Source organism: Oncorhynchus nerka, linkage group LG4, assembly GCF_034236695.1.
Source record: "Oncorhynchus nerka isolate Pitt River linkage group LG4, Oner_Uvic_2.0, whole genome shotgun sequence".
NCBI lineage: Eukaryota > Metazoa > Chordata > Actinopteri > Salmoniformes > Salmonidae > Oncorhynchus > Oncorhynchus nerka.
Genome location: NC_088399.1, coordinates 62,758,545 through 62,784,503, shown reverse-complemented (window position 1 = coordinate 62,784,503; position 25,959 = coordinate 62,758,545). Strand labels below are relative to the sequence as shown.

The following is a 25,959-nucleotide window of genomic DNA, read 5'->3' as shown; positions in this document are numbered from 1 at the left end:
GTTTTTTTCAGAAGGGGTGCAACTCTCGCTCTCTTGAAGACGGGAGGGACGTAGCCAGCGGTCAGGGATGAGTTGATGAGCGAGGTGAGGTAAGGGAGAAGGTCACCGGAGATGGTCTGGAGAAGAGAGGAGGGGATAGGGTCAAGCGGGCAGGTTGTTGGGCGGCCGGCCGTCACAAGACGCGAGATGTCATCTGGAGAGAGAGGGGAGAAAGAGGTCAGAGCACAGGGTAGGGCAGTGTGAGCAGAACCAGCGGTGTCGTTTGACTTAGCAAACGAGGATCGGATGTCGTCGACCTTCTTTTCAAAATGGTTGACGAAGTCATCTGCAGAGAGGGGAGGAGGGGGAGGGGGAGGAGGATTCAAGAGGGAGGAGAAGGTGGCAAAGAGCTTCCTAGGGTTAGAGGCAGATGCTTGGAATTTAGAGTGGTAGAAAGTGGCTTTAGCAGCAGAGACAGAGGAGGAAAATGTAGAGAGGAGGGAGTGAAAGGATGCCAGGTCGGCAGGGAGGCGAGTTTTCCTCCATTTCCGCTCGGCTGCCCGGAGCCCTGTTCTGTGAGCTCGCAATGAGTCGTCGAGCCACGGAGCGGGAGGGAGGACCGAGCCGGCCTGGAGGATAGGGGACATAGAGAGTCAAAGGATGCAGAAAGGGAGGAGAGGAGGGTTGAGGAGGCAGAATCAGGAGATAGGTTGGAGAAGGTTTGAGCAGAGGGAAGAGATGATAGGATGGAAGAGGAGAGAGAGTAGCGGGGGAGAGAGAGCGAAGGTTGGGACGGCGCGATACCATCCGAGTAGGGGCAGTGTGGGAAGTGTTGGATGAGAGCGAGAGGGAAAAGGATACAAGGTAGTGGTCGGAGACTTGGAGGGGAGTTGCAATGAGGTTAGTGGAGGAACAGCATCTAGTAAAGATGAGGTCGAGCGTATTGCCTGCCTTGTGAGTAGGGGGAAGGTGAGAGGGTGAGGTCAAAAGAGGAGAGGAGTGGAAAGAAGGAGGCAGAGAGGAATGAGTCAAAGGTAGACGTGGGGAGGTTAAAGTCGCCCAGAACTGTGAGAGGTGAGCCGTCCTCAGGAAAGGAGCTTATCAAGGCATCAAGCTCATTGATGAACTCTCAGAGGGAACCTGGAGGGCGATAAATGATAAGGATGTTAAGCTTGAAAGGGCTGGTAACTGTGACAGCATGGAATTCAAAGGAGGCGATAGACAGATGGGTAAGGGGAGAAAGAGAGAATGACCACTTGGGAGAGATGAGGATCCCGGTGCCACCACCCCGCTGACCAGAAGCTCTCGGGGTGTGCGAGCACGTGGGCGGACGAAGAGAGAGCAGTAGGAGTAGCGGTGTTGTCTGTGGTGATCCATGTTTCCGTCAGAGCCAAGAAGTCGAGGGACTGGAGGGAGGCATAGGCTGAGATGAACTCTGCCTTGTTGGCCGCAGATCGGCAGTTCCAGAGGCTACCGGAGACCTGGAACTCCACGTGGGTCGTGCGCGCTGGGACCACCAGATTAGGGTGGCTGCGGCCATGCGGTGTGGAGCGTTTGTATGGTCTGTGCAGAGAGGAGAGAACAGGGATAGACAGACACATTAGTTGACAGGCTAGAGAAGAGGCTACGCTAATGCAGAGGAGATTGGAATGACAAGTGGACTACACGTCTCGAATGTTCAGAAAGTTAAGCTTACGTAGCAAGAATCTAATTGACTAAAATGATTAAAATGATAGAGTACTGCTGGGGTAGGCTAGCTGCGTTGTTGACACTACCCTAATCAAGTCGTACCGTTGAGTGTGAAGTTTCTACAATGCTGCTTATCGGGAGCTAGCTGGCTAGCTAGCAGTGTTGGTTACGTTAAGTTGCGTTAGGAGAACGACAATAGCTGGCTAGCTAACCTAGAAAATCGCTCTAGACTACACAATTATCTTTGAAACAAAAATTAAGATCCACAACATTTATTCCATGGGATAAAACTAGGTCCAGCGTATGACTGTGACAGTGAGTGGGTCCAGAGACATGTTGGACAAAACCCACTGAGTCGATGATGGCTCCGAAAGCCTTTTGGAGTGGGTCTGTGGACTTTTCCATGTGAATATTAAAGTCACCAAAGATTAGAATATTATCTGCTATGACTACAAGGTCCGATAGGAATTCAGGGAACTCAGTGATAAACGCTGTATATGGCCCAGGAGGCCTGTAAACAGTAGCTATAAAAAGTGATTGAGTAGGCTGCATAGATTTCATGACTAGAAGCTCAAAAGACGAAAACGTCATTTTTTTTTGTAAATTGAAATTCGCTTACCCATCCTTGTGGTGCCCCTGTGTTGAGGATCAGCTTAGTGGAGGTGTTGTTTCCAACCTTCACCAACTGGGGGCAGCCTGTCAGGAAGTCCAGGACCCAGTTGCACAGGGCAGGGTTCAGACCCAGGGCCCTGAGCTTAATGATGAGCTTGGAGGGTACACTATGTTGAAGGCTGAGCTGTAGTCAATGAACATCATTATTACATAGGTGTTCCTCTTGTGCAGATGGGATAGGGCAGAGTGCAGTGCAACGGCGATTGCATCGTCTGTGGATCTATTGGGGTGGGTCTAGGGTCTCAGGTAAGGTGGAGAAAATGTTCCTGTTTTAAAGCAGATTTCCTGCAATTCTACACATTATCATGGGACAGAGAGAAAGATGTGTAGTTGTATAGCTAATCTCATGCTATTCTACACAATGTGCAATGAGACTGAGAGAATTTTGCATTTTTAAAACTAAATTCCTGCTATTTTACTCATTTTGCCATTAGGCTAAGGGGAAATGTAGCAGTTTTACAGCTAATTTCTTGTAATTCCAATTTTTTTGATCCGCCTATACAATCGGAGGTGTGTGGTACGTCAGTGTCTAAGATCCCTCCCAATGTGTTCTCCAACTCATAAAACATTTTCAAAAAAGGCTCAGTGCCATTATCCTTACAAGATGAGGTGTTGAAAGGTACTCAAAACAGGGTTGTCAATCATTTTGACCCCTACTTTTTGAGGAAAATTATTATGACTTGTTAAACAAAATATGTTTCCCTGAGCAATTGCAGTAGTATCAAATAATATAATTTCCCATTTTGTTTTGCATACAATAGCTCCGTATTTTGAATTATTTATTTTATACAGTCATATTTCCTCATCTTTATCGAGGGTGACAGCAATTTCGGAGCCCACTGTAGTATGACAAGTTGTATGCATATGGATTACAACAAGAGGGAGGCTGATTCGTACAAACTCAATTTGAATTTGATAAATCTTTCTCATCCACTACAGAACGAAATCCCCAAAGATTTGTGCCGCCTCTTACTGACCAATGAGCCTTGTAAATGTCGAAAGCAAGATATGCTTAAAAACATTCTGGTTTTTAAATATGTTTTGGGAGGAAAATATAGAATGATGTTGATAGAAACCAACGAGGGTCGATGATGAGGCTATTGACGAATGTAAAAATGTAAGTGTTATTCATTTCGGGATATGACATTTGACTCTAATTACTTCAATAGGTCACATTGGAGCATAGAAGAATCACCACTGTCTCCCCCCTTCTCTAAACCTCTCTTGCTCCCTCTCCCCCTTCTCTAAACCTCTCTTGCTCCCTCTCCCCCTTCTCTAAACCTCTCTTGCTCCCTCTCCCCCCTTCTCTAAACCTCTCTTGCTCCCTCTCCCCCTTCTCTAAACCTCTCTTGCTCCCTCTCCCCCTTCTCTAAACCTCTCTTGCTCCCTCTCCCCTTCTCTAAACCTCTCTTGCTCCCTCTCCCCCTTCTCTAAACCTCTCTTGCTCCCTCTCCCCTTCTCTAAACCTCTCTTGCTCCCTCTCCCCCTTCTCTAAACCTCTCTTGCTCCCTCTCCCCCTTCTCTAAATCTCTCTTGCTCCCTCTCCCCCTTCTCTAAACCTCTCTTGCTCCCTCTCCCCCTTCTCTAAACCTCTCTTGCTCCCTCTCTCCCCTTCTCTAAACCTCTCTTGCTCCCTCTCCCCCTTCTCTAAACCTCTCTTGCTCCCTCTCCCCTTCTCTAAACCTCTCTTGCTCCCTCTCCCCTTCTCTAAACCTCTCTTGCTCCCTCTCCCCCTTCTCTAAACCTCTCTTGCTCCCTCTCCCCCTTCTCTAAACCTCTCTTGCTCCCTCTCTCCCCTTCTCTAAACCTCTCTTGCTCCCTCTCCCCCTTCTCTAAACCTCTCTTGCTCCCTCTCCCCCTTCTCTAAACCTCTCTTGCTCCCTCTCTCCCCTTCTCTAAACCTCTCTTGCTCCCTCTCCCCCCTTCTCTAAACCTATCTTGCTCCCTCTCTCCCCTTCTCTTCATCCACCCTTCCCTCCCTCCTTCTCTGTTCCCCTCCGTGTTAATCTACCACTTTGTTTTGATTCATCTCTCTTTCAGTACAAATCCTGGCCACCTCTTCCCCTACGCTTTGTACAGCGTTACATGAGGAGCCGTATGTCTACATTTCCTTGTTTGCAGTAGACATGAAATATGGATATCAGACCGTATCAAACAAACTGTGATTTCCTCTACTCTAATAGGCCATTTCAAAAGAACCAAAGCACTGACAGAGAGAGAGTGAGAAGGGAGAGGAGGAAGAGGGGAGAGAGGAGAGAAGAAAGGTGATCCTGGGATTTTTCACTCAGTACTCGCTACCCAGCACAACTGTACAGTTTTTTCCCCCTCCACTATCCACCCGGGGGATGGTGCGTTTCATAACCACAGGCTGTGATTGATGACAGACTTGGTATTTAGCGCCCAGATCTGACCATTTTGGAAAATTACCTTCTGACAGAAAGCAAAAGGAGGACATTATTGCCATGCGGGAGGCGGAATGCTCTTTAAGCCATTTCATTTACCTCCCATAAATCTAGCCTACTCACCCTTTTTTCTTTGGATGCGGAGGGGAGATAAGAGAGGATGGTAAGGGGCCTTGGTGGGGGGAGGGGAGAGGGGAGCGGGATCAGGTACATTTCCATCAAACACTAGCCAGCCTGTAATGAATCTGATATGACACACGTTGGATGATTTCATGCAGATAACAAGGCATGAGGGAAATGTTTCCCTCTTCCTCAGCCTCTCAGAGTATATGCAATTTACTGAGTGTGAAATTGTCAAATGTTTGTTTCTTTTCCCGATGGTATTTACAGTTCTTATACCAAGTGACAAGTCTGAACATTCAGAGGCTGTGTTTACACAGGCAGCCCAATTCTGTATTTCAGATGTTTTATAATTGGTCTTTTGACCAATCAGAACAGCCCTGAAAAAGTGCGGCTGTGAAAAGATCTGATGTGATTGGTCCAAAAAACAATTAGTGGTTCAAAAAGATCCCAGTTATGCTGCCTGTGTAAACTCAACCATACTATCACACATGATGATATAAGCCTATAGAATGAAGTAACATACATGCTATACATACTAAGTAGGGAGTAAGTATGTATACTGAGTATGTATACTACATATGGTAGGTTTCAATTAAGCCTGGCTGCATGGCACTTCAAACTGAAAACAATCCCTCTATTTATCTGTTGCACAGATTGTGAGGGCATGGCAAAGCTGGTAGAATATGCTGCTGGCGGCAGAAGCTAGTGGCATATGGAGTGACTCGGTCGCTATAGGGACAGCCCGGCGTTCGCAGCATTCCCTTTGTTTCCATGGCGATGGAGGTAATTAAGAGGAAGTGTGTCCTTAGCGACTCCAGAGGGGTCATTTCCAGCTCCGCTAACTAACTCTCAATGTAAATACTTAATGTACAACAGTTTTCATAAAGCATGCAGCAATGAAAACAACCATGATGCTACTACTGCACTGGGATCCCGCTGCTAGCTATCGGCTCCCTGCTTTTTACAAAAACTGTCTCAATCCCACTTCCTCTTACATCAACCAATTCCAAGAACTGTGTCCTCTGTCAAATCATCCAACTAGAAGGATTGAGAGCGATAAAGAGAGAGAGGGCATTCTCTGTCAAGTACAGTAGCGCGTAACTCCATAGAGCAGAGCGGAAGAACCTGCCATAGCTCGGGGACCATTTTGTTTAATTTTAGCAGCACTCTGACTAACTCATATTAGACTTAGCATGGCTCTACTTTTTATAGGAGTGGTGGATGTGGGGAAGGCTCTAGGGGTGTTAGACTGTCATTTGGCTCGCTGCTGACAGTGAAAGACTGGCAGAGAGCCTACTTTTGCAATTGCAATTTTAATGCACCCCAAATTAGTGAGTCTCTAGTAGCATCCACAATGTTATCAAATCAAATCAAATCAAATCAAATGTATTTATATAGCCCTTCTTACATCAGCTGATATCTCAAAGTGCTGTACAGAAACCCAGCCTAAAACCCCAAACAGCAAGCAATGCAGGTGTAGAAGCACGGTGGCTAGGAAAAACTCCCTAGAAAGGCCAAAACCTAGGAAGAAACATAGAGAGGAACCAGGCTATGTGGGGTGGCCAGTCCTCTTCTGGCTGTGCCGGGTGGAGATTATAACAGAACATGGCCAAGATGTTCAAATGTTCATAAATGACCAGCATGGTCCAATAATAATAAGGCAGAACAGTTGAAACTGGAGCAGCAGCACGGTCAGGTGGACTGGGGACAGCAAGGAGTCATCATGTCAGGTAGTCCTGGGGCATGGTCCTAGGGCTCAGGTCCTCCGAGAGAGAGAAAGAAAGAGAGAAGGAGAGAATTAGAGAACGCACACTTAGATTCACACAGGACACCGAATAGGACAGGAGAAGTACTCCAGATATAACAAACTGACCCTAGCCCCCAGACACATAAACTACTGCAGCATAAATACTGGAGGCTGATACAGGAGGGGTCAGGAGACACTGTAGCCCCATCCGAGGACACCCCCGGGCAGGGCCAAACAGGAAGGATATAACCCCACCCACTTTGCCAAAGCACAGCCCCCACACCACTAGAGGGATATCTTCAACCACCAACTTACCATCCTGAGACAAGGCTGAGTATAGCCCACAAAGATCTCCGCCATGGCACAACCCAAGGGGGGGCGCCAACCCAGACAGGATGACCACATCAGTGAATCAACCCATTCAGGTGACGCAGCCCTTCCAGGGACGGCATGAGAGAGCCCCAGGAAGCCAGTGACTCAGCCCCTGTAATAGGGTTAGAGGCAGAGAATCCCAGTGGAAAGAGGGGAACCGGCCAGGCAGAGACAGCAAGGGCGTTTCGTTGCTCCAGAGCCTTTCCGTTCACCTTCCCACTCCTGGGCCAGACTACACTCAATCATATGACCCACTGAAGAGATAAGTCTTCAGTAAAGACTTAAAGGTTGAGACCGAGTTTGCGTCTCTGACATGGGTAGGCAGACCTTTCCATAAAAATGGAGCTCTATAGGAGAAAGCCCTGCCTCCAGCTGTTTGCTTAGAAATTCTAGGGACAATTAGGAGGCCTGCGTCTTGTGACCATAGCGTACGTGTAGGTATGTAATCAGAGAGATAGGTAGGAGCAAGCCCATGTAATGCTTTGTAGGTTAGCAGTAAAATATTGAAATTAGCCCTTGCTTTGACAGGAAGCCTGTGTAGAGAGGCTAGCACTGGAGTAATATGATCAAATTTTTGGTTCTAGTCAGGATTCTAGCAGCCGTATTTAGCACCAACTGAAGTTTATTTAGTGCTTTATCCGGGTAGCCGGAAAGTGTAGCATTGCAGTAGTCTAACCTAGAAGTGACAAAAGCATGGATACATTTTTCTGCATCATTTTTGGACAGAAAGTTTCTGATTTTTGCAATGTTATGTAGATGGAAAAAAGCTGTCCTTGAAATGGTCTTGATATGTTCTTCAAAAGAGAGATCAGGGTCCAGAGTAACGCCGAGGTCCTTCACAGTTTTATTTGAGACGACTGTACAACCATTAAGATTAATTGTCAGATTCAACAGAAGATCTCTTTGTTTCTTGGGACCTAGAACAAGCATCTCTGTTTTGTCCGAGTTTAAAAGTAGAACGTTTGCAGCCATCCACTTTCTTATGTCTGAAACACATGCTTCTAGCAAGGGCAATTTTGGGGCTTCACCATGTTTCATTGAAATGTACAGCTCAGTCAGTGGCCCCTTATTTGAATGTGTCTCTGCATGTTCTGTCAGGCGTAGAGTCAACTTACTCTGTACATCCCATGATGTTAGCTATCTTCATTCCCTGGCCAAGCCCCTGTTAAATGTACCTTAGTTGAATGTGTCTCTGTGTAAGGTATCTTCTTGTTATAGGTTGTACTGTGGACATTTTTACCAGGCTTAGAATCTGTTTACTATGGACATCCCTTGTAGCTAGCTAGCTCTCTGTATTCTTTAGCCAAGTTCGTGCTTGTAGAATTGAGAATGTTTTCTCAGAACCAGTCAAGGTTGTGTTGTGTTCCATCCTTAGAACCTTGCCATACATGTGTAACCTTGGTCAAGTTGGACAGTAAATGCTCTTTTTTCCTCAAATTTGACCAATGTCTGTGCTCTCTAGGCTCACATTTTATATTGCAGTTACCCTCCTGCCCATATATAAAATATATCCACCCTCCCCCTCTCCTCCCCATCTACCTCTTTCCCCCCACTTTCGTTCTGTCTTCGCTGACACTGTACAATCTCACTCATTCCCCGCTGGTGTGATGTCTCATGTTCTCCTCTGCAGCTGAGCGCAGTCAGGCCACAGAGGTTCAGCCTCACCTTCGCACTGTAGAAGCAATACCCTCTCCTTCCTTCCTCCCTTCCTTCCTTCCTTCCTCCATGTTTGTGATCAAGTGCTTTAACAACGATTGGAGGAGAGAAACGCAAGAGTAAACCTGGAAAGAACAGCTGAAGCAATATAGAATAGAGGCACAGTGCATGATTTTAATCCATTTATTCACAAACCCTATATATACAGTACAGCCTACAGTGCAGCCAACTGTACACATACACAGTTGGTACCAACAATGGAACAGCCATTTGTTGGACTGTGCAATACATTAACAATACAGTTGAGTGTCCAGGTGGTTTTCCCTAACCATCTGTGTCAGACAATGGGCCGCCGTTTAAAAGAATACAATTCAAGAAGACACGGAGACGTTAAACACGCAATTAGTGGAGTCAATGTAAACAATATAGCTAGTTACCACCATTCACCATCCACTGCCCATTCCAAATCAATTTGGCTCACTCTTTCATTTCCTGTTTGTGCCGCATGTGGTGGCATGCTAGCTGTCGGAAGAAAGCACAGCGGTAAGGGTGTGCTCGTGTTGAACCCATGCCACTGTTTGTAGGGAGAAATGTATGTCATGTGCCTCGGGCTAAATGAAAGGATTACCATGTCATTATAGCATTTGAGTCAGCAAGACGGCTCCATGATGCCGGCTAAGCAAAACAAAACCGTCTTATCCCCCAGGAATATAATGCTAATATTCTATATTTAGGGATGGTATTAAGTCCCATTACCCAACAGGCTAACAATTGATCCGGATGGATTCTTTTAAATATGTTATTGGACCATAAACATATTTGGCTCATTAACCTGTTGCTTCTACTCGGGACGCTTGCGTCCCAACTAGAGCTCTGGAAATGCAAATGCGCTACGCTAAATGCTAATAGTATTAGTTAAAACTCAAAAGTTCATTAAAATACACATGCAGGGTATCGAATTAAAGCTACACTCGTTGTGAATCCAGGCAACAAGTCAGATTTTTAAAATGCTTTTCGGCGAAAGCACGAGAAGCTATTATCTGATAGCATGCAACACCCCAAAAGACCCACAGGGGACGTAAACAAAATAATTAGCATTTCGGCGTTACACAAACCGCACAATAAAATAGAAAACATTCATTACCTTTCACCATCTTCTTTGTTGGCACTCCTAGATGTCCCATAAACACTATTTGGGTCTTTATTTCGATTAAATCGGTCCATATAAAGCCTAGATATCGTTATATGTAGACTGTGTGATAAACGAAAAAAACATCGTTTCAAAACGTAACGTCATTTTTTAAAATTCAAAAAGTCGACGATAAACTTTCACAAAACACTTCGAAATACGTTTGTAATGCAACTTTAGGTATTAGTAAACGTTAATAAGCGATAAAATTCAAAATGTCCGGCTAGAAACTCAACGAAAATATCCGGTCCTAGACCGGAGGAGATACGGTGTCCTGCATGTGTTTGACCAAGAAAAAACTCGAAGGGAAATGACAAGACTCTAGACACTGTGTGGAAGCTGTAGGTACTGAAACCTCAGTCAATTAATTGTGGTTCACCTTTATCAATGGGTTCAAGTGGCGCATGGATATATTTTCCCATTTTCAGTGATCAGTTTTTCCTGTGCTTTTCGATGTAAATGCCGTTCTGGTAAAGCCACAGCAGTGATTTAACCAGTTTTTTAAACGTCTGAGTGTTTTCTATCCACACAGACTAAGCAAATGCATATACTATATTCCTGGCATGAGTAGCAGGGCGCTGAAATGTTGCGCGATTTTTAACAGAATGTTCAAAAAAGTAGAGGGTCGACTTAAGAGGTTAAACTACAAGGTCCAAAAAATGATGATCCATGCTGCTTTGAAAATATAATAATTTATCAAGCCTACAAGCAATACAAGACTCTATTATTATGTTGGGAGAATATAATACAGTTTTAAATAACTCAATGAATCGTAAATGTCATGCCCTGATCTGCTTCACCTGTCCTTGTGCTTGTCTCCACCCCTCTCCAGGTGTCGCCCATCTTCCCTATTATCCCCTGTGTATTTATACCTGTGTTCTCTGTCTGCTTGTTGCCAGTTCGTCTTGTTCGTTCAAGCTTACCAGAGTTTTTCCTGTCAGCTCCTTTCGTTTCCCGGCCTCTCTTTGCTAGTCCTCCTGGTTTGACCTTTGCCTTTCCTGACCCTGAGCCTGCCTGTCGTCCTCTACCTTTGCTCCACCTCTGGTTTACTGAACCCTGCCTGTCCCTGACCCTGAGTCCGCCTGTCGTCCTCTACCTTTGCTCCACCTCTGGTTTACTGAACCCTGCCTGTCCCTGACCCTGAGTCCGCCTGTCGTCCTGTACCTTTGCCTTACCCTGGATTTCTCGACCCCGGCCTGCCTTGACCTGTCTTTGTCTCCCCCTGTTTGCTACAATTAACAGTGTTACTTCAACAGTCTGCATCTGGGTCTTACGTTGACCCCTGATAGGAAAGGAAACCACATTATAAACTATCACCCTCATGCACGAATATCATGGATATATTGGAATGAGTGGATATACAGTATGGAGGCTTAAAAATCCTGACCTAGTGAGATATACATATGGCATAGGCTCAATCAAGTCATCTTGATTAAATTATGTAATTCTTAAAATTGTTGATAGGGGTCAAATTTGCTCTTACAGAATCTCCATGTGGGAGAGGATATTAGACATTTAATCAAAGCCTATTGGATAAAAACATTTTTTGACTAGACCCCAAAAATGTATAACTGACTTTTTCCAACATACCATAGGTACAGCAAGATCCCCTTGTTGCTTGGCCTTTAGAGGCAATTGAATACTCATCTTTAAAACAAAAGCAATTTAGGTGAAAAGAGTTCATATTCGCAAAGGACATTGAGTGACTAATAGTACAGATAGATAACAATAAAAACTGTACCATAGAGGCACAGAATAAGTTAGAGGAACTTATTTAAGAGAGATTAAGTGTAGTATTTTTTTTTTTTTAATTAAGCGTACTGGATGGAATATGGGGAAAAATGCCCCAAATTATTTTTTAATCTTCAACATAGAAATGCTACCAATAATGATTTACTAAAACGTATTACAAATGATGGAGTCACCCATGATTCACTAAACAATATTTTGAAAGAGGGACCAAAGAACTTTACGAATAAGTTTTCATTTCAGTTTCCTCCATCTCCACTAACCAAAGTTCATTTCTATTAATAATGTACAAATAACGCTGTACAGAAAGATTCATGTGAAGGCCAAATTACAGAGGTGGAACCTGATGCAATTAAAGCCTTTAACTCCAGGGCTGGCATACCAGCCGTGAGGTACACAGCCTAGAGGCATATCAAACCTTTTTTGATGTACTCAAAAAAGGTTTGTTATTATTTTAACCACTCCTGTAAAAATGGTAGATTATCAGATACTCAACCAGGTTTTATTTCACTATTACTAATTCAGGACTCAGGGTGGTAAACATATATATATTTTTAAATTTTGGAGGCCCTTTACACTTCAGTGTTGTGCCACAAAAAAAAATGAGCAAAATGCATAGCGCATAGAATTAAAAAGGTATTGTCAGATATTATTCATCCTAATCAGACAGGTTTTTTTACATGGACGATACAGTGGAGATAATATAAGACAAGTACTGGAAACAAAAGAACACTATGAAATATCTGGGAAACCAGGCCTGTTATTCATAGCTGACTTTAAAAAGGCTTTTGATGAACTAAGAATGGAGTTTATACTGAACAGAAATATAAACGCAACATGTAAAATGTTGGTCCCATGTTTCATGAGATGAAATAAAATATTCTTTACACCGGTGCACTTTCTGCTAGCAACAATAACAGGCCACTCTAAAATGTGCAATTTTGTTTACATCCTTGTTAGTGAGCAGTTCTTCTTCGCCAAGATAATCCATTCACTTGACAGGTGTGGCATATCAAAAAGCTGATTAAACGTCATTATCTTTACATTACACAGGTCCACCTTGTGCTGGGGACAATAAAAGGCCACTCTAAAATGTGAAGTTTTGTCACACAACACAATGCCACAGAGGTCAAGGTTTGAGCGAACTAGCAATTTGCAGGCTGACTGCAGAATGTTAATTTCTCCACCATAAGCCGCCTCCGTTGTTTTAGAGAATTTGGCAGGACGCCCCAACGGCCTCACAACCACAGACCATTTGTAACCATGACAGCCCAGGACCTCCACATCTGGCTTCTTCACCTGTGGGATTATCTGAGACCAGCCACCCTGACAGTAGATGAAACTGTGGGTTTGCACAACTGAAGAATTTTGAACTGTCAGAAACCTTCTCAGGGAAGCTCATCTGCGTGCTTGTTGTCCTCACCAGGGTCTTGACCTGACTGGAGTTCGGTGTCGTAGCCGACTTCAGTGGGAAAATGCCCACCTTCGATGGTCACTGGCATGCTGGAGAAGTGTGCTCTTCCCGAATGAAGCCCGGTTTCAACTGTAATGGGCAGATGGCAGACAGTATGTAAAAGAGTGTTGGAGGCTGCATCAGATGATTTGGCCTCCACAATCATCAACCCAATTGAGATGAGTTGGACCACAGAGTGAAGGAAAAGCAGCCAACAAGTGCTCCTTCAAGACTGTTGGGAAAGCATTCCAGGTGAAGCTGGTTGAGAGAATGCCAAGAGTGTGCAGAGCTGTCAAAGGCAAAGGGTGGCTACTTTGAAGAATCTCAAATATGTATTGATTTGTTTAACACTTTTTTGTTTTTTTGATTCTATATGTGTTATTTCATAGTTTTTATGTCTTCACTATTATTCTACTATGTAGAAAATAGTAAAAATAAAGAAAAACCCTGGAATGAGTAGGTGTGTCCAAACTTTTGACTGGTACTGTGTATATATGTAATCTGCAGTTCAAACAATAGCAAAGCCACCACACCACCACTGTTTTGGTGAACAGCTGAGGGATGGGTCTGGTGATATGTAACCGGTCAAATTCATAGACAGAGCTATGGATGCAAGGACTCACCATCGATCAACACAGTTCTGACCATGTTCTGTAAACAAAGGATAGATTTTGGGTTCTGATGGGGTATGACAGTTTAACTAAGCTCATGAGGTGTTTAGAAGTTCTACTCTTCAAGACTCAATGGCTATATGTAATCATTCATTTAAAAGTCCCCCAAAAAATGGATGTGGCAATCAAAGATTGCCTCTTTAAGCTAACGCACCCAGAGGTGCCGTGTTTTGTAGCAGTGTACTGTAACAGCAGGCTCACTACATGACACCACTTGTAGCCTAGCGGAAGATCCTAATTAATTAGGATCATTATAATATTTATTTCTACCAGGCACCATTTCTCATTTTCTCCTACAATTTGTACCGTGTCTATTCCTACTATATTTTCTGTCACTCAGTGCAGCTGTCTCATGCTCTCTCTCTCTCTCTCTCTCGCACTCCTCAGCCTCTTGCCTCGTCAGCCTGTCCTACTCAACTCTTTCAATTCAAATTCTTTTTGGAATCCAGTTTAAACGCACGCAGGAAGGCGTGTCCTTGTCAGGACAAATAAGCATTTAGCCGGGCTAACAAATCAGACAGTTGACAAAACAACTCGCTGTCCAGAGTACAGATGAAGTTATGGGATGTGATGGAACGATATTGGATGTGTTATACCCCGTGGCTACATCCTGTGTTCAGTTATGCCGGCACTCCCTAAATCTCACTCCTGTAGCTGTAATCTACTTTGAAGATGTTTTACACATTTTACCATCCCTCCCCAACTAATTATCCTATTTTTCGACACCTTTACCTCTCCTTTTTTCTCTCGCTCCATTTCTCTCTCTCTCCTGGCTTCCCCTATTTCTTTGTGCTCGCTTTGTGCTCTTTAAGTTTTCCTTGAGTGACTAATTCTGGTAACCATGTGAGTTTCTATGTGAGTGGGACCTATCTGTGTGTGTGCTGCCTCCTTACCTCTGAAATATAGACATGAAGTCCTGGGGAGCATCTCAATGACGTACTCCACACGTCCTCTCTCCTCACCTCCTTCGAGTATCAAGGACCCATTGGAGTAGAAGGTCAGAGGGGAGGGGCCTCTGGCTTGTTCATCCAATGGATTTTAAGGTGGCGAGGAGAGAGGATGCGAGGAGTACGCAACTGAGATTCTCCCCTAGTCAGGTGTGTATTATATCACTTAGCTCCAGCCATATATTATGTCATATAGTTGTATATTATGTTATAATGAGTCCTCCCATCCAGCAGGTGGTGGACCAGGCAGCCAGAAGACCGTTCTCCATGAGGAGTAGTGGAAGATGCCGGCTCTGCCAGCGCTGCTGCTGTCGATTTACTTCCTCTTACTGTTGCTGACCATGGCCCCGCTCTCTTTCACCCAGGCTCCCGCACTCTCCTCCGTCAGAATGGGTGGGATTTCTACTAGTTACCACAGCCACAAAGTCAAAATGGGCTATATCATAAATGGGATTACAAATGTAGAATGTAATAAAAATATAGGACAGAACACACGACAAGAGAGACACGACAACACTACATAAAGAGAGACCTAAGACAACAACATAGCATGGTAGTGACACATGAAAACACAGCATGGTAGCAACACAACATGACAACAACATGGTAGCAACACAACACGGCAGCAGCACAACATGGTAGCAGCACAAAACGTGGTACAAACATTATTGGGCACAGACAACGGCACAAAGGGCAAGGAGGTAGAGACAACAAGACATCACGCGAAGCAGCCACAACTCTCAGTAAGAGTGTCTGGTAACACAGGAAGCTGCAGTACAGTACAGTTCACAGTACAATGTTCTATCAATGTCTCCATGGATACGCATACTGTAGGCTAATTGAAGATCAGGAAGATAAGGCTTGGATCAGAGAATGCCTCATTCCTCAGTAATTCTAATGTAAACAAGGGTCGTTACCATAAGGATGATAGGATCATTTATCAACTCATTTGATTATGTACATCTCGCTGACTTCACCGATGTGATCATCATTCAGTGATCGTCCTAAATGTCAGATGACAGGTTGTCCAGTTTTCCCCCTGAATAACCTTTCCTTGAAAATGTCTCTAGTCCGTGTGATTCTCTGTGACTCACCCCTGGTATCCATTTTGCAGATGGGTTGAATGTTAGTCAAAAGGTCAGCCTCATTGGAACATAGATCAGATAGACTTACTTTGAAAGGAATCACAAAACCCAACAGTGGATTTGAATCCATCTGCCCCCGGGTCTGGTTTTTCACGCTCCTTTATCTTCTCGTCTGTCTTTCTATCGTTCTATTTATCCCCCCAGCGGCCATTTTGGACGACCAGTCGGTGTGTGGGCGAGGGGAGCGGCTAGCGCTGGCCCTGGCCAGGGAGAACATTAACAGTATTTTTGAGGGCCAGTCCAGAGCCCGGGTGGAGGTGGACATCTTCGAGCTGCAGAAGGACTCACAGTACGACACCACCGATACCAGTAAGCATGATCAGTACAAACCACTATTTTCTAAATTGAGCTGGATAGACATTTTATTCATTCAAATGTGACCGACGGGTTTCAAACCCAGGACGAATCCTGAGTACCGCAAGAATGTATTAACCCGCTGAGCTAATGCCAATGTTCCACTTATTGTCAACTATATCTGGATAGACACTTTACGCATACAAATTTGACAGAATGGGTTCAAACCAAGATCTCCTGAGTGCCACAAGACTGCTAGCCCTCTGAGCTAAAGACAATACATTATCTCAGAGGAGCTAATGCAAGTCTTCTGATCCCAGGCAAGGTTACTCATCACATGAGTTACACCGACATACACTCACACACTCACAGTGTACCGCTGACAGAAGTCATTGTCTTGGAGAAGGACGAATCGACCGAGGAAGCTAAGTGTGTGTGTCCGAGATCATTATTTTTCACGTCATAGCCTTTTGTACTCCCACCATCACAAAGGGAGGCAATATGGTAGTGGGGGTTAACAGTTGCTCTTTAAACAGTGAGTGACCGTCAAGTATTCACGTGCAAACACACTCACACACACATACACACCACAGGAGGTTGGTGGCACCTTAATTGGGGAGGACGGGCTTGTGGTAATGGCTGGAGTGGAATTGGTGGAATGGGATCAAATACATGGTTTGATGCCATTCCATTTACTCTGTTCCAGCCATTATTGTGCCCTTTCCTCCCCTCAACAGCCTCCACTGATACACACACACACATTGCTGATCTGTCTCGGATCTGGGAGAGCCGTGCAGGTTTTCTGAACAGAATAATAACACTCATCTCCAATAGACAGAGTGTGGATTCAGATTGCCGTTATGGCTACAATTAATCAAAAGTGTCCAGCATTGACTCTTAATTTGATATATCATCCAAGAACTGGACAGAGACAGAACTGGACCTCGTCCAGAACTGGACCTCCGTCTTGCTGGTGAATTCTCTCTCCTTACTAATTCCCCTCTTTCTCATTCCCTCCCGTCTGTCCGTGTCTGTCTGTCTGTCTGTCTGTCTGTCTGTCTGTCTGTCTGTCTGTCTGTCTGTCTGTCTGTCTGTCTGTCTGTCTGTCTGTCCCCTCGTTTCTCTCTCCCCCCCATCTCGCTGCTGTCTGTCTCTCTTCTCTATCTCCCCTCTGTCTCAGTGTGTCAGATATTGCCAAAGGGGGTGGTCTCTGTGATTGGCCCCGCCTCCAGTCCTGCCTCAGGGTCAACTGTCAGTCACATCTGTGGAGAGAAGGAGGTGAGCTAGCTATCTCCTCTAAACCACATTCACACTGCTACTCATACTATATCCCCAAACTCCCATAAACCACTACTCCACTACTTGTCTGCTTACTGGATGATTACCAATCATTGAAAGGACTGGATAGGTTTCGGACATTTTGTTTATACCTATCCTGCTGGGGTTTACTTATTAAGGAAGTGTACTCTCAGATTATTAGGTACACCCATCTAGTACTGGGTCAGACCACCCTTTGCCTCCAGAACAGCCTGAATTATTCTGGGTGTATTCTACAAGGTGTCGGAAACGTTACACAGGGATGTTGGTCCATGCTGACGTGATGGCATCACACAGTTGCTGCAGATTGGACGGTGGTACATTCATGCTGCTAACAGCCCGTTCCATCTCATCCCATTATGCTCTTGTAACGGATGTGAAACGGCTAGCTTAGTTAGCGGTGCGCGCTAAATAGCGTTTCAATCGGCGACATCACTTGCTCTGAGACCTTGAAGTAGTGGTTCCCCCCTCTGCAAGGGCCGCGGCTTTTGTGGAGCGATGGGTAACGATGCTTCGAGGCTGACTGTTGTTGATGTGTGCAGAGGGTTCCTGGTTCGCGCCCGGGTATGGGCGAGGGGACGGTCTAAAGTTATACTGTTACACTCTATTGGGTTGAGGTCTGGGGACTGACCAGGACACTCTAGTAAACTGAACTCACTGTCAAGTTCCAGGCAATGTTTGTGATTGCGTGCCCACTGGAGCTGCTTCTTCTTGTTTTTAGCTGAAAGGTGTGGAACTTGGTGTGTTCGGATGTTGCAATAGCCCATCTGTGACAAGGATCGACAAGTTGTGGATCCCGAGATGCCGTTCTTCACACCAATGTTGTACTGTGCTGTTATTTATCTGTTTATGGCCCACCTGTTAGCTTACACGATTCTTGCCATTCTCCTTCGACCTCTCTCATCAACAAGCTGTTTTCGCCCACAGGACTGCCGCTGACTGGATGTTTTTTGTTTGTCGCACCATTCTCGGTAAACCTTAGACACTGTTGTGCGTGAAAAGCCCAAGACGGTGGCAGTCTCTGAGATACTGGATCTGTCGTGCCTGGCATCAACAATCATACCACGCTCAAAGTCGCTTAGGTCACTTGTTTTGCCCATTCTAACGTTCAACTGAACAGTAACTGGATGCCTGGATGCCTGGATGCCAGCTTTATATAGCAAGCCAAGGCCACGTGACTCACTGTCTGTAGCAGCGATCCATTTTCATGAACGGTTGGTGTACCTAATAAACTGGCTGGTGACTGTATGTAGCACTGCTATAAATTCAAATCAAACTTTATTTGTCACATGAGCCAAATACAACAAGTATAGACCTTACCGTGAAATGGTTATTTACATCCATTAACCAACAGTGCAGATCAAGAAGAGTTAAGAAAATATTTACCAAATAAACTAAAGTAAAAAATAATAAAAAGTAACACAATAATAAGGCCTTTTACAGGGGGTACCGGTACCGAGTCAGTGTGCGAGGGTACAGGTTAGTTGAGGTTATTTGTACATGTAGGTAGGGATGAAGTGACTATGCATAGATAATAAACAGCAATTAGCAGCAGTGTACAAAACCAATGGAAGGGGGGGGGTCAATGTAAATAATCCGGTGGCCATTTGATTAATTGTTCAGCAGTCTTATGACTTGGGGGTAGAAGCTGTTAAGGAGACTTTTGGACCTAGATTTGGTGCTCCGGTACCGCTCGCCTTGCGGTAGCAGAGACGACAGTTTATGACTTGGGTGACTGGAGTCTCTGACAATTTTATGGGCTTTCCTCTGGGCCGTACGCACTACCCTCTGTAGCGCCTTACGGTCAGATGCCGAGCAGTTGCCATGCCAGGTGGTGATGCAACTGGTCAGGATGCTCTCGATGGAGCAGCTGTAGAACTTTTTGAGGATCTGGGGACCCATGCCAAATCTTTTCATTCTTCTGAGGGGGAAAAGGTTTTGTCGTGCACTCTTCACGACTGTCTTGGTGTGTTTGAACCATGATGGTTCGTTGGTGATGAGGACACCAAGGAACTTGAAACTCTCGACCCGCTCCACTACAGCCCCGTAGATGTTAATGGGGTCCTGTTCGGCCCACCTTTTCCTGTAGTCCATGATCAGCTCCTTTGTCTTGATCACATTGAGGGAGAGGTTGTTGTCCTGGCTGTCTCATAATTGTCGGCGATCAGGCCTACCACTGTCGTGTTGTTAGCAAACTTAATGATGGTGTTTGCTTTGGATAAAAGCCTCTGCTAAATGGCATATGTTTTAAGTCCTTTCAGGTCAGTTGATGTTAGGGAGAGGAGACGTGGAAACAGTTCATGTTGGGACACAGCCCACATCACTCTAGGAAATGTCCTCTCTGACCTCTCTCTCGGTCGTAGTTTAGTGAACTCTGTAATGAGTCAACTGTGGGTCATTCAGTTCGAACCTGCATGGTCACACTTCGGTCATGCAGAGATTTAACCTGGTTAATACTCCTTCTTTCACTAGCTATGATAATGAATGAGTCTTAAACCGCGGTTAGATTACGATCTCTCGTCATATAAATCTGCAATGGGATGCTGTCAATCATGTACCAATGGAAATCTCTTCAGGCATTTTCACATTAGATTTCATTTCAGTACGGGCCAAGCAGCATTTCATCCCAGGGGCGAAACAATTCAGACCTGGCCCTTAGCCAGATGAAGTCAAACAAGGGTTTAAAATCTCGCAATAGGAAGAAAATGCAAATGTGAAGATGTTTACCGTCTATGGATGAAATACCAGTATATAAACAGCGTTTGCTTTGTTTGGGTTGAATTGGGTTGAATATGTGAATGTGATGAACAGTGCATGATAATAATGTCCAGGGTAAAAGCTTGAATGCTTAAACTCTCTTTATGCAGCCATTTTTTAAAATATCAATATCAAATAATTACCTTGCTGTAATAGTTCTCAAGCAAGACTTTTGCTAGGACTGTCTGGGAGTGGTCTGAGTGACCACTCAGGGGTAGAGATATGTCATCTGAAAACTAGCTGTTATTGGCAGAAGTCTTAAACTCTCTTTGTTATTGGTCTATATGAACGTGTACTGGCTGGTGATGGCACCAGGCATGCAAACAACTCCACCCATGCAAAACCTGCTGATTTAGAAGGTCTTGTGTAGATTGTATCTTCAACCAGCAACTATCAAGTGTTTTCCCACTTTTTACAGTGTTAGTTTCATCAGCTGTTGTACAATATGATACAAAACACAGGAAAATATCATTTTGACTGCACTGGGCCTTTAAACCCAACCCCTTCATCTCCCTTCCTTTACTCTTTGTGTATGATATGATAATAATAATTTTGCTTATTATAGTATACACAAGTACGATAATAATAATCCATTATCATCATACGTGACCATCATTTATAACATACTCACATAAACAATTGTGCACACTTCCCATGATCGATTCATGATGCCTAAAAGAGCATTTATAACGCCTTATGTTGCCTGCTGTCTCAGATCCCTCATGTGAAGGTGGGCCCGGAGGAGACGCCCAAACTCCCATACCTCCGCTTCGCCTCGGTCAGTCTCTACCCCAGCAACGAGGACCTGAGCCTGGCTATTGGGGCCATCCTCCGCTCTTTCAGCTACCCCACCGCCAGCCTCATATGCGCCAAGGCAGAGTGTGAGTGTATATGCCTCAGGTTGTCTGATACTGCATGCATGTTCCTATAGTCCCCTACTTGTAGAATTCCGTACCACAATATTTCCCTATGTACACATTTTGTGGAAAGGATTCTACATGGAACCCAAAATTGTTCTATCTGGAAACAAAATGGTGCTATCTTGAACCTAAAATGGTCCTTTGGCTGTCCCCATGGGAGAACCTTTTGAAGAACCCTTTTTGGTTCCATGTAGAACCCTTTCCACAGAATATTTTACATGGAACCACAAAGGGTTCTACCTGTAACCAAAAGTGGTTCTACCTGGAACCAAAAAGGGTTCTCCTAGGGGGACACCTGAAGAACCCTTTTGGAACCCTTTTTTCTAAGAGTGTACAGTCTACTTCCTTTACCTCCATACATCAACTCTCCACGGTTACGGTTTGATCTGAACAAACGGTTGAGTGTGAGTGCAGGATGTTTGATATTTGTCTCATGCTTCTAGACCTTGATTATTGTTGCAGTATCACCTGTGTGAGCGTGGAGAGTGTATAAGAAATGATACATTGTATACGTTGTCAAATGAGATGCCCTGCGTTGCTGTTTTCCTCAAGGTGCATGTTAACATTTGAGTCATTTAGCAGATGCTCTTATCCAGAGCAACTAACATGAGCAATTAGGGTTAAGAGCCTTACTTAAGGACAAATCGACAGATTTTTCACCTAGTCGGCTCGGGAATTCAAACCAGTGAACTTTCGGTTACTGGCCCAACGCTCTTAACCGCTAGGCTACCTGCCGCCTCCATGCTCATGTAATCCTTTATTTAGCAGGTTCAAGTAGTCCAAGTAGCTTCAAGTAGTGCATATGTAACCGATGTGAAATGGCTAACTAGTTAGCGGTGGTGCGCGCTAATAGCGTTTCAATCGGTGACGTCACTCGCTCTGAGACCTTGAAGTAGTTGTTCCCCTTGCTCAGCAAGGGCCTCGGCTTTTGTGGCGTGACGGGTCACGATGCTTCGTTGGGTGTCAGTTGTTGATGTGTGCAGAGGGTCCCTGGTTCGAGCCCAGGTAGGGGCGAGGAGAGGGACGGAAGCTATACTGTTACACATAGCTATCTGTTGAGGTTCATGTATTGTGTGTATGTTTTGACGCTTTAGACTTGTCAGCGTACAGCCGATGCCCCTGAAGATTCAGCAGAGCAGTAGTGCGTATCATTTTGCATTGGTCTGATGCTCCTCTCTTCAAATAATACAACTCCAACAAAGACCCTGAACTGTACAAGAGTACTCCAGTAGCCTGGAGCCATTCATACAACCCCTCTATCACCCTCCCATCATTCCTCCTGCGTTCCAGTGTCCCCTGCACACAGAGTGCAGCCGCCCAGCCAGTCCAGGTGGTGGATTAGCCCAGCTCCCCTCCACAGTGGCTTATGCCTTCCACTTATGAGCTGCTGCTCTACTCGACTGCTCAGGTCTAGGCCAAGGTTGGGTGTGCCGAACGCATCTTTTAACAGTCCGCGCCACCCTCCCTCTTTATGGAGCCCACTATTTTCCACTTGGCTGGTCAAGTCTGCGCTCTGTGTAATGTTCTTTCGCAAAATGGTGTCTATTCTTTCCTCTTCCCTTGGTTTTTCTTGTTTTATTTTCCAGTCAGCTATATTGCCACTGTATTGGTTTGTCTGTTCCCTGTTCAAGGCCCAGATTATCAAGGTCAGGCATGTGATAGACTCGTTTCTGGATAGAGTAACTCACTGGTCACTGAATGTTATGAAAAGGGGTAGGAAGTAAAGGTGGACATGTACTTTCTGTCCAGGGATGAAGAGGAGGATGGTCCTCCTCATTCATTTCAGGAAAAAGTGAAACAATTTAACACGTTCAGAAATCCTTCTTGAAACTCAAACGATACCTTTGTTTACACACCTCACCTAAATATCTGATTAAACATACTGGTAACAGAGAATGTGAAAATATGTGTTAACAGCACCAGCTAGACATGTACAGTTACCTTCTGGTTGCCAAAGATTTAACGTTACTACACAGCATAATATAAAGTTATGGGGGGGACAGAGAATTAGAGCAAAATATCATGTTTTTCCAGTAGCAGTAATCAAAATATCTTTTGAAATAGCAATACAGTGCTATAGTACTCTGTAATGTTTGGTTGAGGTATCACAAAGTATGTGTTTCATCAAGCCTCTGAAGTGCTCCGCCTCCACCCCCTAGGCCTGCTGCGATTGGAGGAGCTGGTGCGGCGCTTCCTGATCTCCCGGGAAACACTGTCCGTTAGGATGCTGGACGAAAGCCTGGACCCCACCCCCCTGCTAAAGGAGATTAGAGACGATAAAGTGGCTACTATCATCATCGACGCCAATGCTTCCATCTCCTACCTCATCCTCAGAAAGGTCAGGACCCTCACCAGGCTACAGTCACAAAGACAACTAACAACAGTGTGGTCCTCTGTAGCTCAGGTGAAAGAGCAAGGCGCTTGCAATGCCAGCATCGTGGGTTTGATTCTCGGGACCACCCGTACGTAAAATATATGCACGCATGACTGTAAGTCACTTTGGATATAAGTCCTGCTTAACGGAATATACTAATATTATATATTTAAGCAATAAGGTCCAAGAGGGTGTGGGATACAGTATGGCTTATATACCACGGCTGTTCAAACATGACGCAACGCAGCGTGCCTGGATACAGCCCTTAGCCGTGGTATACTGGCCAATTACCACAAACCTCCGAGGTGCCTTATTGCTATTATAAACTGGTTAACAATCTAATTAGAGCAGTACAAATAACTGTTTTGTCATACCCGTGGTATACGGTCTGACATACCACGGCTGTCAGCCAATCAGCATTCAGGGCTCGAACTATCCAGTTTATAATACAGTTTAAAATCTTTCAAAGAATCAAGTAGCACATTATTTGAAGGTTACCTAGAGCTACATAAGGACTTCATAACACATGTATAACTCACACATAACACATTTGTAAGCAGCTCATAAGCATTCCCTAAATGCTTATGTCAAGTTTGATAATTGTATCATAGCAATGTCACCGAGATATAATTAATCTACTTGAAGGCGTTGACATGAGCATTTATTACACTCACGAAATGCTTAAGCACTGCTTATGAATCTGCTATATCTGAATGATTCATGGTTTAGCAGATACTTATGTAGGTTCGCCTTGCCCAGCTCAATGTCATTCTCTGCGGTATAAAACACACAGCACCATTTATCCTACTCAATATTGTGGCCAGAAGGCACATTATATATGTATGCTTTGAAATGATGCATTATTCTGTTCTGTAGTCTACTGGTGGCACCAGTACTGTAAGCTATGTAAACGCTAGATGTAGTGTTCACGTAAGCCATGTGTATGCACGTGTAATCAACTGTCAAAAATAGCAGATATGCGCTGTTAGCTTTCAATGGTCAAAGTTCTACATGCCAAACACCTGCTCATATGTCTAAAGCTAGCAAACTTGTTACCTGAATGCCATATGATAAAGTTACTGCATCACCCACAGTGCAGTGCAATTCAGTGTATCAGCACTGTTACAATGCCCCCCCCCCCCCCTCACCCCTCTCTCCTTTTCCACCCCTCAGGCATCAGAACTGGGGATGACATCAGCGTTTTACAAGTACATACTCACCACAATGGTAAGAGCATACCAATCAAAATTCTCCTCCCCTCCCTCCCTCTCCGTACCCTACCCACAATCCTCTCTGCTCGGCCTGTGGACGGCTATCGCGGCAGATCTCATCTGAAATGCATGATGGGAGTGCACCGCTTGTCATCATTATTTCTGTGCCTGGCGCATGCCCTTGTGCGAGGTGACTTACATAGCTAGTCATATTTTCTACATCGTATCCCGTCCCGTCTACGGTGCAGGGCATTTTTGCTGTGGTACTTACAAGGGCGCACGCCTCACACACCCAAGTGAGAAACGGCAGTTCCCTGAACATTGGAGAGGGACCAGAAATCTCTAAATCATGACCCTTTTCATTTTCATAGCTGAATGGCACGCCGCTCTACCGTCTGGAACTAGAACCGTTGGTGTCCTGCCTCCCGGTACCAAAACGCTGTCCCTGTATTATACCATGGTCTCCTTACTGTATTCAGCTACTGTGAGATGCTGTGGTAAACTGTTACTACCGCTGTCCAACTGCAAGGAACTTTTCCAGAGCCGTATTTCAGATAGGCTGTATTTCAAAATGATTTTAAAGAGAAGAAAGATGTACTTACTTACTACCCCTTTCTACCCCTATTCCACACTGCTATCTCATACCTCACTGTCAGTGGCGGTCAGTGCCGTTTATAAGCATGTCCTTATTTCTATTACAGCTTGTTGGATGACTGTCGTTCATATTCCATTCACCCAGTTCAATGTAACATCAATAGGTTTAGGCTACTACATGATACAAAATGTTCTCCAACCCATCATGAGGTTTCTACCAACTAGCCTATGAATGAAAGTTTGCAACATAGGTGCACACAGGTCTAGAGAATTGTGCGATGACAGACAGTGACACATGGACAGACAGTGACACATTCAATACCTCCTTGCACACTCTTGCCTGCATCTAGTTTATCTAGGGTGTAATCATTAGTCCAACAGAGTAATTAAACTAGCCAGCTGCATTTGCTAGCTAAGTGAAACTGAAAGTGGAAAAATGACAATCTCTCTCACTTGCTTCTCCTTCATTTTTGAAGAAATGAATTTGTTCAAAACTGTTCAACTATTGTCTTTCTCTCTTTTTGAGTAAACTGCTCACCACATTTTATGCACTGCAGTGCTAGATAGCTGTAGCTTATGCTTTCAGTACTAGATTCATTCCCTGATCCTTTGATTGGGTGTCAGTTCATGCTGCAAGAGATCTGATTGAGCTCTGATTGAGCTCTGATTGGAGGACATCCTCCGGAAGTTGTCATAAT

General features: G+C 44.7%; 1 pseudogene; it reads left to right on the top strand.

The window, feature by feature from the left end:
- Positions 1–25,959, top strand: part of LOC115128367 (glutamate receptor ionotropic, kainate 5-like) — a 136,682-nt pseudogene that overhangs the window by 90,420 nt on the left and 20,303 nt on the right.